The sequence below is a fragment of the Rhamphochromis sp. 'chilingali' genome (genome assembly GCF_963969265.1).
Source record: "Rhamphochromis sp. 'chilingali' genome assembly, chromosome: 11".
Classification (NCBI taxonomy): Eukaryota; Metazoa; Chordata; class Actinopteri; order Cichliformes; family Cichlidae; genus Rhamphochromis; species Rhamphochromis sp. 'chilingali'.
In genome coordinates, this window is record NC_137938.1 from 6,676,601 (window position 1) to 6,690,976 (window position 14,376).

The 14,376-nt window shown below is 38.0% G+C and overlaps 1 long non-coding RNA gene across 2 annotated transcripts; it reads right to left on the reverse strand.

Moving 5' to 3' along the window:
- Positions 1–1,876: 1,876 nt before the first annotated feature.
- Positions 1,877–6,461, reverse strand: LOC308405631. 2 transcript variants are annotated; one of them, XR_013973369.1, is made up of 5 exons: positions 6,155–6,461; positions 5,478–5,581; positions 5,137–5,289; positions 3,346–3,438; positions 1,877–3,198 (listed from the first exon to the last, which is right to left on the reverse strand). It is a non-coding gene; the product is annotated as an uncharacterized lncRNA (long non-coding RNA). The 2 variants fall into 2 exon arrangements; XR_013973370.1 differs by having other exon boundaries at positions 1,877–3,202.
- Between the last annotated feature and the right edge of the window lie 7,915 nt (positions 6,462–14,376).

Genomic DNA, 14,376 nt, shown 5'->3' on the forward strand with positions numbered 1-14,376 from the left:
ATGTACTCTGTACTTTCAGAATCCACATATAAACATGCTCCAGATAGCAGTCATGCCTGCTGCTGCAACCTGACAGGGGAAAACGAGGAGAATGGGCTGACCGAATAACGTCAGGACTTGCAGTTCAGTTTTTCAAGCAGTAATTCAAACGACAGCTATCTTAAGCTGATTATTGATGAGATGCAATCTCTGTGATGGAAAAATATAATTTATGTTGGAATTATTTAGAAAATGTCACAATGATCAATAAACTATCAGCCACAATTGGTTGACTGCAGAACACAAAGATAAAACTGACCTCAGTACCACAAAGCTTCTTTCAGGCATGACCCAAGTGAGTTTCATAAAATGTAAACATGTGTACAATATCCCACCTGTAACTTCTACAACTACAAAAACCTCAACGAAATACTTGAGAAAACTGCCTCAGCTCTCGATGACAGGTGTTTGAGATTCTGTTGATTATCTGCGTCACATCATTTCAGTAGTATTTTGTGTTGCAGCCGTGCTTGTTATGTTGAATTCAGATCTCAACATCGAAGCTCCCGGGAATCATTGCCATGTTCATAAAATCAAGACTTTGCCATGTGACATTTTCTATTTCATGGGGGAAAGAATTAAAAGAAGAAAATAAATGCGGCCATAAGTGAATATGTATGTGTCGGAAACAAGACTCATGGGCTATGGTTGTTAAAGTGTTATTAAGGAGCCCAGTGAAACATTTCAGATATCTTTAGTCTTTAGTACATCAACAGCAGTGGCCAGCATGAGTGAGACTTGATACTATGTTCTTTTGTTGTCAGCCCAGCTTCTGAAAAAGGAAGCTAATATGAAAATGTCAAAAACTCCATGTCCACTAGTACACACTTCTGGTGGTCTCCAAAAGTGAGCAGTCTCTACAGCCCCCCATGTTAAGGTCATAGCGTGACGTGGCCTACCTCATGCTTCGACTTCTTAGCAGCAGCCTAGAAACCTAAATGATTTGAGGAGAGGAAGAGAAGAGGAAGAGAAACATCTGACTAAAGTACTAAGTCGTGTTTTGCTGAGTACTGTGTTTTTTCCCAGATGTTTGGTTGATATTACGTCTCTCTATTAAAATGAGACTACCATGTTCAGTGCTTTGCTGATCTCATGTCGTGTCCCAGTCTTGGAAAGATCCACTGCTCCATCCAGAACCAAAAGGGCACATTTGATCAAATCTGGGGTCTTTTTCTGATAAACTTCTCTAACTTTTAATTTAAGGATGACTAACTGTGCTTATTCCACAGCACTCCGATGTGTGTCTGTGTTAATGAGAATGTGAAGCTCAGTGGTGTCGAAGCTAACTTCTGTGTGGTTTGTAAGGAAAGGGCTTGTTAGTATCAGTCGCCCCTCCTGGGTTGTTGTTTGTTGTTTGTTTGTTTTCTTTTTTCTTTACATATGTTCTAACATGAGAAGTTCTGTTTTGTATTCAATGTAACAAGTTTTTTGTTTCCCTTTTCTTTTCTTTTTTTCATAAACTGCATCCACAATCGCTCAATAAAAATATTTTGAGTAAAATGAGACTACCATGAACACTGAGACACTGTTGATTTCTTTCTAAGAGAATAAACTTACAAATTCAGCTGGGAATCAAATAAAAAAAATGTTTTATATAAAAAAATAAATAAATCCTTCACTGTATGAATGTTGCATGTTTATAGATGTTTATAGTTTTCTTTTACAAGAACTGGTATTTTTTATTTTTAAATCTGATTCACACAACAAATTTAACCTGCTGCCTGTTTTATAAAGTGTCATTTTGAATGAAATCAATAAGACTGGAACCTATCGCCCTGTACTCTTTTTATTGTTAGAGGCAAGTTTTAGATCATTGTACATACACTCTAAGAAATAAAATGTTGTATTTACTCCACCCAGTTATGTCAACCGGTTCCACACAACTGGGTTAGTGAAATATAAAATGTATGATATATTTAATTTGAACAAGAAATTTTAAGTACATCTGATAACATTTGGATAATTAAATGCAAATCAAAAGAATCATGTTGTATTAGCTGAATATCATAATGTTGATCTAACTAACCTTGTTGATTTAAATTGAGAAGACTAAATAAAACCTACTCAACCAAAACAAGCTCTACTTACTTTAAGAAATAACATGTTGTATTTACTCCACCCAGTTATGTCAACCGGTTCCACACAACTGGGTTAGTGAAATATAAAATGTATGATATATTTAATTTGAACAACAAATTTTAAGTAAATCTGATAAATCTACTCACCCAAAACACGCTCTACTGAAACTATAGGATTAAATCACTTTAACAGAATTGCAACTTATTCTATTTAAGTTTGTAAATTAAAAAAATTGAACACCAGTTTATTCAGTTAACCTAACTTTAATAACACTTTGTGTAAAACTTGTTGAAGCACACTTTGAGCAATTCAAATGCTTCTAGATCTTTTTTCTTAAACAATCTTTACATATATTCAAGTGCATTTTAAGTGCAGGAAGACAAGATAAAGAATGTCATGTTAAACTGAAATGATTAAAACTGGAAAGTGTTGTGATTCCAACATTTTTAACATTAACATGACTTAATGTAAACTTGATTGGGCTACAATGAAAAGCCCACAATACAGCCCTGCAAACAGCTGGTAGAAATTACTTTAGTGTCATTTTTGTCCATATTTACAAAAATAACCTTTGCTTCAAAACTTAAACTGAAGTCCAAAGTTAGGAGCAGTCTTTTTCAGTGTAGTTGGATGTTGGTAAAGGTTCAAGAACAAAGAACGCAGAAAAGTGAAAGGCCTTGCAGAAGTTCTTGTGGCAATTCAAACTGAACAGTTTATGAAGTGCAAGGAGAAGGGTTCGAGAACCTTAAAGTTCAGTGTCCTCTATAGTTCAGTGCAGGCTGTTTCACTCAAGCAGTTTGTTTTTCAGAACCTGCACCTTCATGGATAGGTTGTTCCCATCCAACTCCATCAGCACCTTCTGAAGAAATTCAAATGTGTATTTCAGGTGCTTTGGGTAGCTCAGATTTAGACTGTAGATTAATCCAAGCAGGAGGGCACAACCCTTTGCCACATCACTAAGAGCTTGCAGCACAGTGCATCCTTCTACGATGACACCAATGTCCTCAGGTGTATCTGCAGAGTTTGCTCCTTCATGTCTGAACAACATAGACTCCCAAAGTCAGCTTCTCTGTTTCTCTGCTTGCTCCAAGATCCACATAAATAAAAATAAAAGAAAAAGATAAGTTAATTGCGTACATATACATATGGACAAGTAAGTCCACCTTCCATTTCCAATCCCAAATTAAAAAAAGGAAAATAGCTGATCATTTTCCTTTTTTAACTTACCAAGAATTCCTTGAACAGGTCATCTGGCTTTTCATTTAAGTAGAGACAGACAGCTTTCAGAATGCATTCCCGTCGAACATCAATGCTGGGATTCTGGTGGAGATAAGAACTCAATATGAGGGAAGTTTCCTATTTTGGTTCCTTTCAACCTCTTTACAAAACAAAGTCAAAAATATTAACACATAATCCAGATAAGTGATTAAGCAATGTTTCATAACTCACATCAGTGACGTGCAGTGAGGTTCATGATTGGTAAGGCACTGACTCCTCTGAGTCAGATAAACAAATATATGAACTCAAAAATCGAAGCTTTTCAATTTTGACATTACGTGAAAGCTTTCATTTTTGCTTTAATAAATTCTAGATTGTTCAACAATATATTTAATAATTGTGCCCCTAAAAATATTCAAATTAAATAGAAGATTAGAACTGGGCAATATGGACTTAAAATCCTATCATGACATTTTGTGGTATTTTTTGCGATAACAATAAGTCTGTGAAGGTTCTCAGTCATCCAGGTCATCGTAGTCTAAGGCGCTTGGAAAGAAAAGTGAAGCTTCTTCAGTGAAGAAGCTTCTCGGATGAGAGATGAAACGTCTTCAAGCAACTTAAAGAAGTCCAGACGCTTTTCTTTCCAAGCTTCTTAACAATAAGAGTTACAATAAAAGATCATAATAGTATTTTTGCCTATAAATCTATCAATGCAGCCTCACAAATACAAATACTGCAAATTAAACTTAGCAAATGTGCTATTTAGACAAACCAGCAGTTATTTATCTTGTTGAATTGATAATAAGTTTGACATTAATGGAAGTAATAGTCTCAACTAAATTATCATATTTTTTTTAGAGGTTTGAAAGCAGTCTATCATTTTAATCACATAGGACGTGTTTTATCACAATATTGATAAGCGATGCAATAAGTGCCCAGCCCTACAGAAGATGCATTAAAATTTATTTAGGTTTGGTGTGTCTCATTTTTTGTGTGTAGTAAATAAATTGGTCAAATGACCTGGAAACAATTATAGAAAAATCATTCATTTTACATCAATTTATTAATTTATAAATAGGAGATGCATTAAAATAAAATTGGTGCGTCTCATTGCTTAGGACTGATTTGGTGTCAATTTGTCCTTTGTGAAATTTACTGATGCTCCCTAAGAGTGCTGCTTTATCCACTGTGTCAATGGCACTCTCAGTGTAATGTGATTACACTGTGAATCCATATACGTGTACCTCTTATACATGTTGCCTTTAGGGTTCAGCACTGCCCTCCATCAGCCTCACTCCATGCATTTTTGCAGCACATTTATGACCAATAACATTAAACATGTAACACAGATTCGTCAAATACATTAGGTAGTCTGCAAGTCATCATCTGTATTACATGTGTAATCAAACATGTACGTTGGCAATTTAGAGAAACAGCAGTGGGATTGCGCATGTGTGTGTCTGTGGTGAGACACAGCATCATCATTGCCTCCTCTCAGCGTTTTACCTTGTATTTGAACAGAAAATCCGTAATGACAGCAATTTTGACCATAAAAAGATTGAAATCACACAGAAAGCAAATTTAAAATCTAGTGTACAAATTGAATTTCTCTTTTGTTAGTATTTTACTTCTCATTAAGGTGCCTCACTTGACTGCATGTCACTGATTCACATGTATCTACAAAATATTCAAATTTACACATATTCAGTTGAAAAAAAATTCTGATTAATGACAGACACAGAAGTTGAAGAAGCATTCAAATAATTTCAGAGCTCAATCAAGGTCAACTAAAATACATACCCTATCCATGGCTGCCATGATTAAGTTGATATTGCGTTTAGCTGTTCCCCCCTTCTTTTTGAACACTCTAAGGTGGTCAGCGTAGTGGTCCAGCTTGGCCATGAAAGTCGACAACAAAGGGACCATGGTGATGCGGGCGAACTCCGCAACAACCTGAAACATATTAAAAATTACAACTAGAGAGTATTCTCTATTAATTTGATTAGAGGCCACATGCAAGAATGTTACAACTTTCAGTCAAACATTTTGTATCTTTTAAAATTAACAATTTACAGTACTTTGTTCTTCAAATACAAGTTCTTATGAAAATGACTTCCAATAACAAAGTTAGTAAGAATTACCTCAGTCTCTGAAAACAGGGCAGGCCATCTGTTTTTGACCTCTGCAATGAATGGCATGTCTTTGATGATTTCCTGTCTTCGGTAGCGATGATAGCCAATGGAAACTGATACAAGGAGTTAAATGGATTATATATAACAGTATTACACATTATTCTGCACTTCATTGACAACAGATGAACGCATGTCTTATACTTTACAAATCAAAATGTTAATCGCTTAAATCCCTGCGTTTGACACTAAACCAGAAATCAACATGGAGTCGAATTCTTTCAAACAATGTAGCAAGTTAATTGAGGCACATTTCTAAAATACACTATACATTCATTTCATTCTTCAAACTACAGGATCGCTGGCGCTCCCGGTGGTCATTACTGATGTCAGGGAGCAGGTGCGGTAGATGTTGGGAGTAATTTTAAAACTGTCGGTCTTAGTAGGCAAGTCTCACCTTAACAGGAATCGCAAAAGATTTTGGAAAATTACACCGAAGCAGGTTCAACAATATTTGTTAAATGTCTTCATACTTCTAACACGTGAGAGAGGTATACAAACTAGAGTGTTAAAAAATTTACCAGGCATCATTTGTTTAAAAAAAATGCAAAAGTATTCCCGAAAGTGTCAGATGTTTATCAGTTAGTATACATTAATCAAATTTGTCATCCTTAAATTGTTGTACTTACCAAATAATCCTCAGATGGCGATGGATTCTATCCAGGATACTAAGCATATGCAAGTCTCAGTTGAAAATGGCGGATGATCAAACTTCCACACTGCACATGTGCAAACTTAGAAGTATGGAGAGCCTATTAGGACAATCCTCTTTAAATTAAAGTGCTCTTCATTTTAAATGAACTTTTTACGTTGGATTTAATTTACTGCATTTTGTTGTATTGAAATCTTATGTTGTTAATTAAATTCAAAACAACATACTTGTGTTTAAAGTTAAAAATCAATTGGTGGCATTAGTTTTAACATAAAACATTTACATAATGCTACCAACATCAGTGTGTCATTTCTTAGAGTGTAATTTCCTTCAGGATTATTAAAGCATTCTCATTCTGATTTTAGTTTGGACTCGCTATAGGATGAGGCATCACCTCCATCATACAGAAATGCAGGTGCAGGTGTTATGACTACGTGCAAGGCCTCAGTACATCACTCCCCTGCAGTGATATTTTTAGATCACTTCATTTTCACATGGCTTCAGTGAGGTTGCTTTTTTAAATTCTCTTTCATAAAAGCAGAAAACAAAAACAAATAATTCTGTTTCCTGAATGTCTTCTCCTAGAAGTCGCATCACATTAGCAGAGGCACAGGAGAGGCCTCTCAGTATTTCATGAAAACCACAAACTTGAAAGTCTAAGAGCGAACAATTTGGGGTTTGCTGATGAGTCAGTGGCACAGGCGAGAGTGACTCATTAATAAGAGAAGAAAAAAAGAGAGAAAAACAAAAAGCCCAGAGGAGCTTTCATTTAACACCCACAAAAAAATTATCTTATGAAAATGTGTGCAGGTTGCTGGCACCTGTGCAGCCTGCATTAGAGTGTTTAGATATTATGTTTCCTGCTTATCTGAAGTGACTTGTGTTGCAGTCTGAGGATGCAATGTTTGAGGCAGACAGCAACGTGCAGATGTAAAGATGTAGAGCAGACCCGGCCCCACTTTACATTCACGGGAGCTGTGTGGAGAGGGTACACTCCATGAGGTTTCTGGGCATGCAGATATCTGATGACCTCTCCTGGACTGCAAATATTACAGCGGTGGTTAAAAAGGCCCAGCAGCGTCTCCACTTTCTGAGAGTGCTCAGGAGGAACAACCTGGAGGACAGGCTGCTGGTGACATTTTACAGAGCCACCATAGAGAGCATCCTAACGTACAGCATAACAACATGGTATGCAGGGTGCTCAGCTGCAGACAGGAAAGTACTGCAGAGGGTCATCAACACAGCCCAGAAGATCACTGGCTGCTCTCTGCCCAGCCTGGAGGTCACTGCAAACTCTCGGTACCTCAGCAGAGCTGGCAATATCATCAAGGACCACTCTCACCCCGGCAACCAACTGTTTGAACTATTACCGTCAGGCCGACGGTACAGGTCACATAAAACCAGGACAAACAGATTCAGGGATAGCTTCTTTCCCAGAGCTATCACCGTAGTAAATAAGCACAAAAACAATTGAACCTATTCCATACCGTCACTGTCATTATATTATGCTGCTATTCATACTGTCATCATATTAATGCTGCTATCCTGTATATGTTGTACATACTATTGTTTGAGTACTTACGATTGTTTTTTTTGTACTTTTTATATTTTACATTTATATTTATTATTGAAACTTGCACCAAGGGAGTGGCACTCCAATTTCGTTGTACTCTGTACAATGACAATAAAGGCTATTCTATTCTATTCTATTCTATTCTATTCTATTCTATGTAAGCCATTGTGCTGTGTAAACCACACTTTCAGGTATCATCAGTGCCCAATTCTGTACCTAAACACCCCGTGCTCTACTACAAGTCGATCCCTCACTGGCTCTCATTCATAATTTCTGGTGTTGACTCAAAATGTAGCTGTCATTTCTGTGAGCGTGTGTTCACACACTTACAATACCCACATTCGCCTTCAGCTCCTCCGATCGTGGGCTCTCTGTCTTTGTCTCTGCCTCTTTGTTCTCCTCATTCGGGCTCTGTATTTCTCTCCTGGCCCATTTTGGTCCCAAACCAACACTCTGTGGTAATAGTGCCAGGGGGAGGTCGGTTATTGATTGATTGACAAAGAGTCCTTGGTGCCTTGATTGTGGCATCAAGAGAGACATCATGAAACGCCTTCGCTGACAGCTAATGATTGTCTGACTTCACAGCCTCACCAAGAATGCACACTATCATCAGTGTTTTGAGTTTTCAGTAATCAACTGATTAGGCAAAAAATTGCTTAATCATCTTTTCCAATGTAAAAGGATCATATAATCATGGAAAAACATACAAATTTCCAAATATACCTGATAACCAGAGCAAAAATCCATAAATAACCGCAAATGAATGAATATTACAGCTAACAGATTTATTATTATTGTGAACTGAATGCCAAAAGCGAAATACAAGAACAGCTACTAAACCCCTGTTGTATAGTTTGGTAAGAAAATTATTTCAGTATTCATCTGGGAGATAACATCAAAATACAAAACAACCGTCTTCAAGTGGCAGCTTATGTACTTTCAGGTACCTAACGTTATCCTTTCAAAGAGCAAGACAACAACAATTATACGCACTGGCACAAATGTAATTAAATCTAATCGCATGCATGCGGTAATGACAGACGCACAAACACCTGTGACTCTCCACCGTTTGCAGAGGTTGCTGGCATTTCATCTTCTCCCAAGACACACGGAGAGGAAAGGCGTGAAAAATATGGTTGAAGCAAAATAAATAAATAAATGTTACCCTGACTTATATGAAGAAATGACCAGAAAGATTATAGCAGTTTGTGCAGCAAACAAAGTCATAAATATCGGTGAGATCGACGAGTGCCATATTCACCTTAGCAACCAAGAAGATGGGGACACCATTTTCATCATTTGGCATATTCGTCAAAATGCATGCATTGTGCATGTAACCTTTAAAGATCCACCCATGCTGACTTTTAGAATAGAAAAAATTTAAGTGTCTGAGCATTCAAGGCAGCTAGATTCTTGTGAGCTTACCGTCACATCCATTTTTCCATATTTCAGTCACATTGGACCAATCAGTGTCCTCAAAGGAACGAATCAACAAGGCCTGTTGGTTCATTCCTGTAGGTGTGATTTAGGTGACATAAGAAAGATGGTTGCACCTAAATCATTCACTTGGCTGTCAGTGTGTGTGTATTTATTGATATTTCCAGTTTTTCTAACAATTTTTTCAAAAGTCCTTTAAAATAAAAATAATTATTCGTTTCTTTTTATCGGCCAAGTATATTTGGCTGTGAATACCTTTAGTACACACATTTTAATAACAAAAGCACAAGGATTCAGCTTTCAGAGCTCCTCATCCTGTAACTGTTTTTCTGTTAGGCGCTCTGTGTGTTCGTCTCAGCATCTGCGACGTAGTTCTTGTTTTTCCCTTTTCCAATTTCCAACAATTTGCCAGTTTTTCCTTTTAGAGGGAGTGTTTTGAAAGCTTTTGATTGATGATATTGTGTCAGAATTTTTGAGGTTAGTCTTGTCCAAGGTAAATGGTCAATCAGGTTCGGCTAATTGGGAGTCTCACTCGATACACTTCTGCTTAATGGAGAATTGCTTTTCATTGTTTTACTTTTTTAAAATTCTGATTAATTGTGATAATAAGTAAACACCTAAACAAACTCCAGGCCAGCAAATTCATTTCGCACATCAGTATCTAAGCAGCAGTGTTCCTATTATATTTCAGTGCTTGGCCTTACATGAGACATCCCTGTTTGCTTGGTTTTTGTCCCCGCTGTCAATGCTCTAAAAATGTACTTTATGATCAAGAAAGCAAATGTTTAAAGTGGCTTATTAGCTTGATAGCTCTGACATGACACAGGACAAGCAAAAGCTCAGTGATTTGATCTTGGGAGGACACACAAATTCCTTTGAGGTTGTGTCAGGAAGGGCATCTGGCATAAAAATGTGCCTGTTCAAATATGTGGAGCTACCTGCTGTGGTGGCCTCGTGTGAATAAGGGAGCAGCCTGAAGAAAGATCATAAGTATGACTCATATGCCATGAAGCAGGAAACCACTGTCCATACCACACAAGCACAATTACAACATCACATAATGTTTTTTATAGATTTAGTTAATGAGCGTTTGGTGCACTTAAAGCTGTACAATGTGGATTTCATTTCATATGCATATATGCGCCGTGCGGGCTGAATTTTAACACACGCCTTGTTTTGTATTTGTCAGTGTTAAAGAAACAATCAGTAGAGGCGCATGTTTTTCCTCCACACTGTTTTATTGCTGCTTTTGCTCAATGCCTGTCTGGCCTTGCTCAAAAACACAATTATGAGCATGTGAGTAATACAAATGAAGCTTCATGTTTCCTTTAAGTAAAAATATCAAGAATATGTGCTTTTATTTTCTGTACCTTAATCATTATAAGGTACAGAGTCTTTTCCCTTATGGTATATGCAACATGTATATGAACGTGTCAAATTTCAGGCTGTCTGATTGCTATGTTGACTGAAAGGACCGTCAGGCAGAACACGGGGCTCAGACAGCTCACGGTGAAACAGAGCCCGAGATGCCGCCGGCGGTGGAGCTCCTCTCGCTCTGATCCCCGACTAACCGAGCAAAACACTGACAATCTCAATCTGCATCTGATCTCATGATGTGACCGTGTCCAATCGCAGTGGGGTGGATGATAGCAAATTCACTATGGTCAGGAGCCTCTTCAAAGGTTTCCATGGCTACATTATCACAAACATACTGTTAGTTTCTTTTTCTTTTTTCCCTCTCAGACAAATCCCCCAAAAATAACAGCACCATCACCATTCAAGTCATACCCTAACCCTGCCTGCCTTGTAACTGCTTCAAATCTTTTGCTAATTAACTACTTGTGAGCAGCAAAAGAAACACTTAAAAGATTATTTAAATTATGTGTCAAGATAGCTGACTAGAATATCTGTTATACCACATATCAATACTGTTATGACTTTGCATTGTGTCCTTGATACTACACAGTAGACTTTAGCAAAGACTCAACGTACATGAAACCTTTTTATCATGACTGATAGGATCACGCTCAGTCTTTTTGACAGGGGTGCGGCACGGTGAAATACAGAGACAGGCTGCTGAGGAAATTGCTGGGTTACCTCTTCCTCCTGCCTCCTTTTCTGGGCTCATTTCTGCCTTATTTTACATTTTCTTTTCCCAGTGCTTAAAAACCTGTCAGCATCGTGTAAACACTACTAATGGCCACGGCTGAAAAGGACAGTCACAGCATTAAATGAAAGGCATAAAATAATTATTTAATTCCATAAAGTACAGATGTTTCTGATCTTTAGAGAAATGTTTTTGAAAAATCCTTCAAGCACATGAAACTCTGGAAAATAAAAATTTCTATTTACCTTTACATATTTACAGCCAACAAGATGTCTATAAATTCTGTTCATTTGTATAATACAGTCCTCAGTTCTACTGAAAGAGGAACTTATCAGTAACATAATAGCTATATTTGTTGCTATATATTTAAATGAATATAGCAACACAAGAAATCTGGCAGTGACTACAAAAATAATTTCTACCGGTGACTGAAGCTGCACAGTAACTATATAGAGATATAGACTTTTATACCATTGGACTATATTTGCTTACAGCTGGGAAATGTTTTACAGACTATTTGGTTATGGCTAATAATTCCTAACAAACTAACGTACTTTATCACATTAATGCATGAATCCCCTCTATTGGCAGACAGCAGACCTGAGACTTCTAACGAAACCTTGACGTGAACGGCCCATCACAATCTTTGATGGATAAGTAATTTAAATAAATTAAATTCTGTAAATCATCAAACTGAATCACTCAGCCCTGCCTGAAAGGGCTATCTGTGTCTTCGTACAAGTAATAACCACGCGGCTATTTGCCAGCGTGTTCTGTCAAAGCCAGCGGAGGCTTTTGAGTCCCTAGTTACATGAGCTTCAACGCAGCTACTCGTCATAGATTCACAGATGCCAAAGAAACCCATGTAGAAGAGATGAACGGGGCATAATGCAAACCAAATAATAGTTGTGCACGGACGCGTGTTTTTGTTCCCCCAGCAGGAGATGTATTTATCAGAAGCTGCAGCTGGGTCAGTCAATGAAAAGGCAGCTCGTCGTCTCACACAGAGAGACGCTGCTTTACCCCTGTGGTGACTAAGCTCAGTGAGAAAATCATATTTCTTCCAGACAGTTATTACAGTGACAATTAGACCAAAGAAATCAGGACATCTCTTTCAAAATGAAGGTGGAAATCTGTCATGTTTTCTTAATTTTAATGAATCAGCTTTTACTGAGTGTTGCTTTTTTCTGCTCTAATTAAGTGACACACAAGGCTGACATAACACATACATAAACTGCCAGCAGCTGGGCAGCAGCATGCTGAAATGAAACTTCCTCACAGCTTTTCCTGGCAGCGAGTTATGTGACACTGTGATCAATGCATGGATGCAGGAACTTAAGCGTTGCAGCAACTGAACATCTGGCAGTGTGCCATTGGACTAAGCAGCATCTGGCTTTGTGTTTCCATAGGAAGTAGTTCCAGCAGCATAAAGAGAGACCTTATCTGACTCAGGCTCTAACACTGGTGTAAAATCAATGCTGCACATTTCATTTCCTGCACAAATCATAACAAAAGCAAAAGAAATCGATGCATATTACCACCCAGCTTCAGTTCCCACAGACAAAGTTAATGCAGGATAAAATTCCTGCCAGCTTCTTTCATGACTGAGTGCAGGTGTCGCTGCACAGCTTTGAGGCAGAAGCTTATGTGACAACTTTGCTGTACAGTGTGTTTACTGAGCTGCAGAGTTTAAAATCAGCAAAGTGTGTACTAGGGGGCTGCAGACTTGCTGATGACGTACAAGTTTAGAATATAATGCAGTGCGATTTATGGATTTGGATGAAGCTGCTGGTCAAGTCTGACAATAAAGAAATAAACAAATAAATCTTGTCCAAATATGACGTTTATCATGCTGCTGCAACATCTACACTGATTTTCAGTAGATTCACTTCACTTTGTAACACAGATTTCACACAAACATCATACAGATATCTGAGAGGATAACAATAATAATAATAATAAATTAGTGACAGTGATAAAATCATAGGTTCTGGTCATCCCGTAATATCATCTAATTATGTATCTGCGTTGGCTTTGATAAAAGAGATAATTAAAACACAGGATGCCTTTTGAGCTGTGCTGGAAATACATAAAAAGTGGGGAAGACAGAGATTCAAAAATGACTCACCTCTAGCGGTATCTGTGATTCAAATCTTTTCCACCTCAGATGGACTGGATGGTGCCTCTGTGGAGCATCAGATCGGTGGGTTTACGCAACGTGAGAGTGGAGATGCTGAGCTGTGAGAGAGAGGGAGCGGGCGAGAGAGGAAGAGAGGAGGAGAAGAAGAGAGAGAGAGGGGAAGGAAGAGAGAGCGAGGGAGAGAGAGGAGGGATAAGGAACTCCCTCTTTAGCTCTGACAGTGTTGACACGACACGCAGCCACTTTCAGCGATTTCCAGCCTGCTCTCGCTCACAGCGGGCTGGTGGCAGCAGCAGCCAGCAGCACTGAGCTTCCCACATGCTGATGAAGATCGTGTATGTGAGAAGCTCCATCTTTCAGTGCTTACTGTAGATGTGACTTGATGTAGGTCAGCAGTGCTGTGATAATGAAATGAAGTTGATATTTCAATGCAACTTCTGAATGATTTTTAGTGCTGTTGTTGGGTTAAACTTCAAGTCAATGCAAGTGCATACTGTATCCTTCTGGGAGGGGGTTTAGAGTCCAAATCAGTGCACATACACCTCCTCTCTCCTGTAGGAACAGACCTGCACTGCAGCTATGTTACTGAAGCAAAAGAAGCAAACAAAATACTAAATGCATGTTTCTGTGGGCTTTTAGTTTGATCTGCGATTTGTCTAACTTGAGGTTCAATCTTTTAATCTACTGCATATATTGTACAAGTTGTTTTATACTTTAGGATTTTCCATTTTCTGTTATTTTATTGCTTTTCCACTTTAGATTGCAAAAATAGCTGAGAGAAGTGTTGCTACCCATGGAAATGCTTCAAGACATGAAGGCAGCGATAATTACATGGGTTTATATAGAGACGTGATTTGATTGGTACCTCCTACAGAAGCCGTTCTTGTTTGAAAACAAAGAAACTGATCTTCTTTTGAAACAGTACCTACAGATGGAAGCAAG